Genomic DNA, 9,646 nt, shown 5'->3' with positions numbered 1-9,646 from the left:
TTTGTGGTTAGTGCCTTTGGAAAGATTTGGCTTTTCCAGATTCACCCTTAGATTCTGTCCTGTTTTAATGAGGATACTTAATGCTCCATTCTAGATATGTATTATTTGTTTCTCAGGCTGTTCAGCATTAATTACTTCATATCAAAGAGAATGGAGGAAAGGGAATCCACTAACAAATCACTTTTTTTCTATTCATTTTTAACTCTCTTGAGCCCTAGGGTCAGCTCTGCCATTCAAGGAGCAGTGGTGCTTGTGATCTAAAATACTGGGGCATAAACAGATCGTAAACCTCGCTGATTCTATGAGTAGCTTCATTCTTCAACAAGGAAGAGGCATTTCTGTTTGCTTTCACCCACTGCATAGGCATTTTTCATTGATTCCATCATTGGATCTTGAAGTTCACTTAATGTATGCACATTTTTTTAATTAAAGTAGATGAAATTTGACATGATGGACTTGCATTGGCAAGTGGAAGGCAGGAAAAAAAATGATGTCTGCTTTTGTAAACAAGTTGTTTTGTATTATTTAGATGTAATAGCACTGACRTGTCTTGTAAAATGCAGTGGGAGGTATGGATGTGCAGGAACAGTAATTGGTTCTTCAGTAAATCAAGGCACTTGTCACAGTTGTTGGCACACGAGATAGTCATTTTCCTTGTTTATTTATTTTCATTTTTAAAAAAATGACAGACCTTTCTGACTGTTTCCAAAACCCTTACAATGTTTGGTCCATGACTGCATATTCACAGATGCAGTATTAGCAGTGACAGAGAATGTTCCTCTTCTGCCTCTCACTGCTGTCAGACACCTTAGGTCTAGCCTATCAAAGCCTGAGCATCAAAATGCCATGCCATTATTTTTATTTAGGTAGTTTTGTCTGAGGTAGGAAGGTTGATCAACACCTTCTTCATGCAAGAAGAGTCCTGTTAGGAAAGGCACAGCAACTGAAAAGAGCTACCACCCAGCTCGGAGCAATCACTGCTSCTAAAGTGACAGGATTTTGCTTTCAGATGGGACAGACACACAGACCCATCTCTGGCTACACCAGCTGACCACTTCTACATCAGCAATTCAGACATGTTAGGGTATAGTAGTCAGAGATGGACCTCTCTGCTAGATTTGCTACTCAGTGCCAGATGTAATGATGTTCTCTGTGATGTGGGGACCTCCCTGGAGCGGGCTGTCATACCTGAACTTGTTTCAGAGAGCTCCAGTAGAGAGCTTCAGTTTTTTGTTTATGAGGCTCTCCTAACATTTTGGAAGGAAGAAAACTATTAGAAGCTGTGGAAAAAGAGCTGAGATAATGAGCAGAAAAATACATTTTTATATATTTGGACAGATTCAAGGTTAAGAAAAGCTTCTTGAAAGCTATTAGATTGTGGAATAATTTACAAAGGATGAAATGAGGTATGCCATAAGGCTAGACATTGTGCTTCATCCATTACCATTATTTATTGCYCTTTTAGTTATTCTATAAGTTTGTTCAAAAAGAGTATGGTTACCATCTTTTGTACTTAATCTACAGCAGCCCCTTACCACAGCGTAGGTTCTTTTTATCCTTTTTCTCCCAGCCCAATGCTATTTCAACCCTTACGCTTTTACCTTAGCAATATTACCACACGGTTTGTTTTCCTGAAAAATATTCTGGATTGAATTAAATAATCCTATTGCCTATTATTCTGTATAACAAGAAAGTACTTTGGACTAACTACAAAGATCACACAGTTTTGGGGATCTAACTTGCACTATGAGTTTACAAATTGGCCTTAGATAAGTCTGTCACAGTGTGTCTGCATCAGGCAATGGTGTGAATATCTCCAAGTCAGTACTAGCCTAAACTGGTGTAATACAAAATACAACACAGCAAGGGCTGCGCTGGCATAGACATTCAGCACTGGAACCACTGTTGCCTCTTTCTCAAGTTGGTGAGCCTTGGCTGGCTGTCTGCCCTCCACCACTTCTGTTTTGGATGGGCTTGCGTGGAGCATTGGCACCTGTATTGCAGATACGCTCTAAGCCTCTGCACTCTAGTTTGTCCTTTTGCTCTAGGCTAACAGTATTTTTAAATCATGTTGAAGGAATGCTGAACTAACATTTGTGCATATGACAGGAAAATTAGAATTCAATGTGCTTTCCCGCCCTTTGAGAGCTGATGACATGCCCCAGCAGTCGGCTCTTCTCAGGCAGGACCCTTGGGTGCTGGGAGAAGCGTGATATAGCAGTATATACAATAGTATACATAGCATATTCCCATATTTGAATACCATATATATTGTTTCRAAATGTGTAAATTATGACAGTGTCAACGCCAAAAATCCAAATGTGCTATGACAGAAAACAGTGCAGAGCTCATTATTTGCAGATTGATTGATCTAAGGATAGGCGAAAAGTCTGCCTGGATGGAGAAAGAAATCGGTGTTCAGTTCCAATAGGAATGTTTTAGGCTGTTAGAAGCTCCTTTGTAGACATTTAGCTCTTGGCAATACATAGGACTGGTGAAGACAACTTTTCCATCAAGGACAGAGGAAGCTACTACAGGCGGCATCCTCCTTCATAGGACCAGTAAGGTTGGAAGGGACCTCTGGAGATCATCTAGTCCAACCCCTGTGCTCAAGCAGGGTCACCTGGAACACATTAGACAGGTTTGCATCCAGGCAGGCTTTGAATATCTCCAGAGAAGGAGCAACAAGGACCCTGCCTGCCGAAGCCTGGGSTTGAACCAGGCATCTTTAGATCTTTAGGTCTAACACTCTCCCAGCTGAGCTACTTTGGCCCGTATAAAAGCCAGGGTGCCAAGCAGCACAGTCCCCCAGGCACCTCACCATGGGAGCACCATCCCTGGGTGAGCTCAACCCACCGGCCTTTCAATTAACAGCTGAATGCTCTGCCTGTTATGCCACAGAGACCCCCATAAACTAGGAAGTCTTCTACTCTTATTGGCTGTGATCTTTAATCATCATCCTTTTATATTAGTTGATGCAAATTCGGAGGAGGGAATAAATGTTTCCAAAAGCCAAGATATTTCCCATCTTGATTTTTTTTAATAATGTACAATTATGCAGCATTTTCTGGTTTTGCCTTCCTCTTTAACTATGGTCAGATCCATCATGAGTCTCTCTGTTCTCTAATATGAAATCAACAGCTCTAGAGCCTTTGACTGAACAGGAAATCTCTAAGAAAAAAATGATTCTGTATCAAAATACTTAGAGGACTGTAATTAGGAGGAAAGGTTGTATTATGTATCCTGTATTCTAATTTACCCATTACAGCACGAAAGGGTCATAGCCAGGGCTGCAGAAGCTATGCTGGTGCCTATGATATTTGTGTATCTCCACTGAGAGCAGGTAACCYCTACTGATGACTTTCCCATTTCTTCCATCTCACTGTCAGCCCTTGTCTCTCAGCTTCCTCCTAGCTTCAGAGGGCCCCATAAAGACAATGCTGCAAACACACGCAGCAGCTCCACCCTCCACGTGGAAAACGTCACCRGTGACGCTCAGGCTGTGTGTCCAGGCAGGCTGGGCTAGTTTAAGTAGTCAGGCTTCTCGCTGTGCCTTTGATACTGTTCCAGTTGCATTTTCAGTTTAGGTAAATGAGACAAACGCCATCAGTTTCATGAAGACCTACGACAGCTAAGGATCTGGATCGGGCTCCCTAGAGAATGCTTACTCCCACAGGGCTGAGCTCCTGCTCTTCCCTCCTATAGAAACTAGGAGTTACAATGAAGCAGAAGACTGTTTTTTTTTCTCGTCTCTCTCTACATTCAGCTACCTCTGCGTTTATTCCCTGTGCTAGAGTAATTTGGATTGTTTGCTTGTAATGCTGCAATACGAGCAGGACAAGGGGAAATTGATTGGGTTTTAGATTTTCCTTGCCCATCAGAAGTAAATACTACATGAAGCTAAATAGTCCTGAAATATTAAAAATTTGCATACTGTTACAGCTCATCTGTGTGTTAATAACTTCGTTTTCAGGAGAGATTTAAATCTAAAACTCTTTTGGGAGGAATATTTTGCCCACAGGTAATCTGAAGACAGCATTCAACTATTATTATTCCTGAATGAGTAACTGGGGATTTCAGGAGTCATGAAGAAGGCTACCTACTTAACTTCCCTTTAAATTACTAGTATTAATTCATTTCATCAGATAGTTATGTACGAGTGGGCCATTCAGTACATAACTGCTACTGATACTGGAAATATAGAGGGATATAAACGGATGTGACCAACACCAAATTTGTTGGTCAGCTTTGCTCACACTTGTGATTAYTGGGGTACATAAGAGGTCAGTGGGGATGCTTGACCAAGAAAGATGTTTTTATTTGCCAAGTAGTAGAAAGTCATAGGTTCAGATTTGACCTCAAGACTTTCTTTGCCAATACAGCCAGACACATTCCACTGTGGTGAAAAAAAAAATCAGCATCATTCTGAACAGTCCTGAATGAAGAAAATATATTGATGCGGTTTGATGTAAGTCAAAGATTACAGTGTAAAAATGAAAGTTTGTGATTGCAATCACAGTTTCTATTTAAAGGAAGAGAAGGTATGAACTTTCAATGTATTAGGTATGGGTATCCAGATAAACTGAGAGGCTCTCCAGAAGAGGTTACCATGAAGTACAGAGTGCTAGGTTCTGACGTCTTCTCCTAGAATCATTTCTGTGCTTTTTATTGCAAGGTCATCTAATAAAAATATCTGCAGTCTTGCCAGTGAGGACTGGGATCCAGGCTACTTACCTCACACAGGAGGGTCTGAAACAGTGGGCAGATTCCCCCAAGTTGTTCTTTTCTCACTTCATGACTCTTACATATCCTTTGCAGAAACATCTGGCTTCAGCACAGTTTGAGGAGTTGTTCTTCCACCCACTCTCAGCCTCATGTAAAGGACATTCCTCCAGGGAACCAAAGCCTGTTTGGTTCATTTCAGGCTTGGTAGATAACTGAAACCAAGTTTCCCTCTTCTGGCTTTATCCTTTACCCCATAATTTTAAACAGTGAGTCTCTTCTCATATATTATGAAGTGAGGCAGTAGTAGCACATTATTTCCATGGAAATAAAAGTTGTGGCTATCTACCCTCAGGAGACAGTACTGGATCTGGAGTCAGAAGAAGCATCAGTCTTCAACGTGGACTCTAGCATCTGTGCTCTGGAAAGGAATATTTATTTAGGTACTTATCTGTGTTGACTATTTATTAATGGCCAGTCCAGACCAGCTCCATGCCCAGTTTGGCAGTGACTCTTCTGAAGAACCAAATTGTCTCCCTGCACTGCCCTGGGAACCTGGGAGCAAATTCAGGCGTTTGGATTCCTCCCAGGGAAATTGGTCGCTGGAAAATTAAAGGCTGCAAATGCGTTAAGTTGCAAGTGCCAAAGTATTTAATTCATCCCTTGAAGACAAACTGCTATTAGCAAATAAAATTAATGTACTTGCTCATTAATAATTCAGTTCCTGGATGACCAGAAAGAAAGAAGTCAAATGCTTCTAATGAATTTCTCTGTGGTAATTCAGTCCAACCATAGTCTACACAAAAAAAATCTGCATTCTTGGCCTCTTTTATGATACAGTTAACAGCAGGAGTCTGTCAGAGATAATGCACTGTCTTCAGACATGATTCCACGTGTCACTTTGGATGATTTCATTCAGGGAATTAATTGCCCTGTGTGACTCTGACGTGTTTCAATAAGGTAACAGGAGGTTAAAATTGGGTCTCGGAGGGAATACCATTTAAGTACATTAAAAATGTACCAAGAAGCCAAAATTCCTCTCTTTCTCCAAAGTGGGAAGTCAATCCCTGCATAAATGTAAGATTTAAATGTGATATCAGGGATGCAAAAGTAAGAATTGACAGCATACTTTAGGTAGTAAAATATAGTATATGATAAATATGATTGTACAGATACAAGTATATTAAAAATCCTTTTTAGTATAAAGACGCAATTGTCAGGTTTTGTTAGGTCTGCTTTGTGAAGCAAAGGCAGAGCTTATGCACACATTCAGGGCAATAAAGGATTTCCTACTACGCCCCAGGAAAACTGACAAACCAAACTATTCTCTGAGTTATATTGCACTGAACTGAAAAATGCTTTTTTTTTTTTTTTTAGCAAGCAGTTTAAAGCTAATTAAACAGCATGTTAGGCTATCATAGCCTGTTTTCAGGAATAATATTATACAAGTATACTTGCATTTTTAACTGTGTGTTTTTATATAATATCTATCCATAGCAATAGCAAATCATGACATAATCTGTTTAAATGTTCTAGATAGTCTTGATGAGAAAGCTGTAACATAAAATTAGCAAGCCAGTTACTAGATCTCAGTTCAAAACATGCATCATCATTACTGGAACACAGAAGGAGGTCTGAAATATTTGCTTTACATGAGAAGTTACAGAGTAGTTTACGTCCAAAATGCATTTTAAGGAAAAGCATGAAGACAGACTTTGTGTTTTGTAGTATCAGAATAAAAGCTTGGAACACAAATAAATTGTTTTTCCTCATAAATTATTTGCAGCTTAAACTCTACAACACTCCAGTGCTCCAGAAACAAGGCAGTAAATTAGGGTAAGCAGAAGTGAAAACTAATCAGTGATTTTTTTTTTTCGTCAAGCTTAGGGAATATGAAAAGTAAATTACTAGTTTGGAGATTGAGGACATTGGGTTAATTTTCTTGWTTAAAAATCGTTCAGAACAGAATTTGATAACAGGTAGAGCATTTGCATGGCTCTCGTAAATAGAAATGCTGTGAGAACCACCAAACCGAACGTTCCCTGAAGTAAGGAAGCAGGTTACAAAGTTCTACTAGGCTTTTTTTTYCTCAAGTTAAGGGGCCAATTCTGCACAAGTATTGCTATAGCACATGACTTTGACTGYACTGTCTCCCAAATAAGATAGCCAAATTCCTAACTGAGGTCAAGAATAAGAAATAACTTTTACTAGCATCTAAACCAATCTACTATTGGACTCTATCGATGCTCATGGTTAGAYTGCACAAGCAGGACACAGCTGGCACATGTAGTAGTCCTTTACTTTAGTGTTCCTCTGCCATCTGCCTGTTAAATCAAATATCCAGGGTGCTTAAGAAATATTATCACTTTCTGTATCACGGATAAATGTATAATGTCTACAAAGAATAATGATGGATACTACTTTTCCACTGCCACACTGTATATAACAAAAACCCTGTCTGCTGAACAGCCAGAGATTTTCCCCATAACTCTAACCTTGTAAACAAAGATGCAATGAAGCTACATATTTGTGTGTAACAGGAACAGAAAGTCGCCAAGTTCACTATCCCATATGTTGAACAATGCTTCTGCGAAATCCCATTTTTCTTAATAAAGAAAGAGTTGTTCTGGAAGTCAGTGTGGAAATAAAAGAATTTGAAACCTAAACAATCCTTTTATTTTTCCCCAATAACTGGTCTGCAAGGCATTCTTTAAGTGAGTAACATGCAAAACACAGGAGAGAATTAATTTTTTGAGATACTAAGGATAAAAAAAATCCAGAAGTATATTAATCAAGAAAAATGCTGGTCTATTTCTCAGTGGAAAGGCAAAATAAATGACATTTGATATCAAGAAAGCCAAAGTATCATCCTTCACTGAAAAGTCAACTATGAGCAAGTGTCTTGCACTGTTAGTACCTCTCAGCAAGAAATAAGATGTCAGATAGTAAAAGCTCAGAGACTGCAACTGAACCTGTCAAATTTCAYAGTAAAATACGTAGAAGCCTGGCTGAACAATCTTATTACCTTAGCAATCCTCTTTGAGTGGTGCCAGGGTGTGCTAGGTACTCTAAGGCTGGAAAAAGATAATATTGTATCCATCTTTCCATAGAAGGGAGAATGTGGGAAAGAAGATCTGGGAAACTATAGCCCAGTCAGATGAACTTCAGTTCTTAGAACAAAGAGCTAGAAAATCTTTTTAAGCACTAGGAACACAGAGGCCACCAGCAGAGAATAATCAACCACGCGAATGCAGGATGGGGAAAAAAAGCACCGTCACAGCACTGTGGAAAAGGCTCTAAGTTATGCTTCATCAAAAGATGATGAAAAAAGGCAAGCATTATGCTAGCATATGCAATCAGGAGCATGACCCACAAGACACTACTGAGTGATGCTTTTATTCTGCTCGCTACTGATAAGGTTTAGCTGCACTACCTGTGTCAAGTTTGAGGCACAGAAAGAAAGGAACCGGACGGACAAYGTTTAAAGGAAGGCAATGAGAATTGCCATAGGTTTAGAAAATATGAAGAAAGATTGAAAGAGTTTGGGTTATTTACTGGAAAAAGGGAAAGACTTAGGGGTGACAATGACAACAGTTCTCAGCATGCAAGTGGCTGCTCCCCTAAAACCATCCGTTCTCCACATCCTTGTGAGACACAGCCTTAGCTAGCGGCCAGTGAAGATACATGCAGAGAATGACATTTCCCTCTTTGGATGCTTGTAAGAAGAGATGGATAAAGGTTGAACCTCTGTTTGGAGCACCAGACAGGTAAGTGCCTGTATTTTAAGCAGGTGAATGGACAGGATTGTTTCCKCCTAGACAAACTCCGCTCGCCCAGATTCTGGTGCTCCACAGAATTGTGCAAGTACATAAGTCACTGCGGCATCAAAGACTTAATTATTTTGTTATTTCTAATGAAATGATCCTTACTAGCACATACGCAACAACTGATTTATGCTGCAGAGATGTCTACAAAGCGCATGCGGAACTCTTCTGGATGACAGAAGATTAACACTGCTTTGAAGTCACGTTATGGCTTCTGATATACACACCAACATCCTTTCAAAACTTTGGAGACAGAGTCCACAAAGRGACAATTCCATTATTTTTGGACTTGAAATGAAAAATCTTAAAATGAGGCAGCCTCTTTCAGATTTTATTTGTTTTAGGTGAAGGGACTCTCGACACCTAAAAGCATTTTTGGCAGCCACGCTCACAGTCATTTAAGTAATGGTGTATATTTTAAACATCTGATTTTCTTCTTGCTACCACCTGCTGCACSAGTGAACTTCACACTAACACCACCGCATACCGTTCACAGCAGAGGCTATGAATGTGCGTGCTGTTTTTTTCTTCCCGAGTTTAAAACTCCAGCGCAAAGCTGACTGTCCAGGTGCTTCTGCGATGGGCATGCACTTGTGATTCCAACCAGCCCCAATTCAGGCCCCCCACACGACTGTGAAACAGTAAAAACTTGGCCAAGTACTTCCATCTTGGAGACGAAACACTTACATGGTGGGAGAAAGATGAAGAAATCGCAGAAGAGCATTCAACACATAAGAACTTAAAATTTTAATAGTCTACATTTCTAGTTGGTGTCAAAAGTTTTCAGTGCAACCCACTAGATGAATTCATTGAATTTTCATGAAAAACACTACTGCAACGAACRAAATGAGGAAAGAAAAGAGCTTTTCCTTGCTTACGAGGGAAAGCGTAAGGAAAGGGACAAGATGTTAACAGTGACAGAAGGGTAATTCCCGGGAGTGAGGAGGGAGAAGGCACAAACGCAGCTGTGCCAGCCAAGCCCTCAGAAAGGTGTCACAAACCCGAGGGACGGTCCCCTCGGCTGCGGCGGGAGCGGGAGCGGCCGGGCGCCGCCGAGGGCCAACGCGGCCCCGCGAGCTGGGCCGGGCGCAGGCGCCACG

The 9,646-nt window shown here is 40.5% G+C and overlaps 1 non-coding gene across 1 annotated transcript; it reads right to left on the bottom strand.

The window, feature by feature from the left end:
• Window positions 1-2,698: 2,698 nt before the first annotated feature.
• TRNAL-UAA (transfer RNA leucine (anticodon UAA)) lies at window positions 2,699-2,772 on the bottom strand. The gene has a single exon. It is a non-coding gene; the product is annotated as a tRNA-Leu (tRNA).
• Window positions 2,773-9,646: the final 6,874 nt, after the last annotated feature.

This window comes from Rhea americana, unplaced genomic scaffold (genome assembly GCF_003343005.1).
Source record: "Rhea americana isolate MKP2758 unplaced genomic scaffold, rheAme1 scaffold_5, whole genome shotgun sequence".
In the NCBI taxonomy this organism is placed as follows: Eukaryota; Metazoa; Chordata; class Aves; order Rheiformes; family Rheidae; genus Rhea; species Rhea americana.
This window is presented reverse-complemented; position numbering and strand designations above follow the sequence as displayed.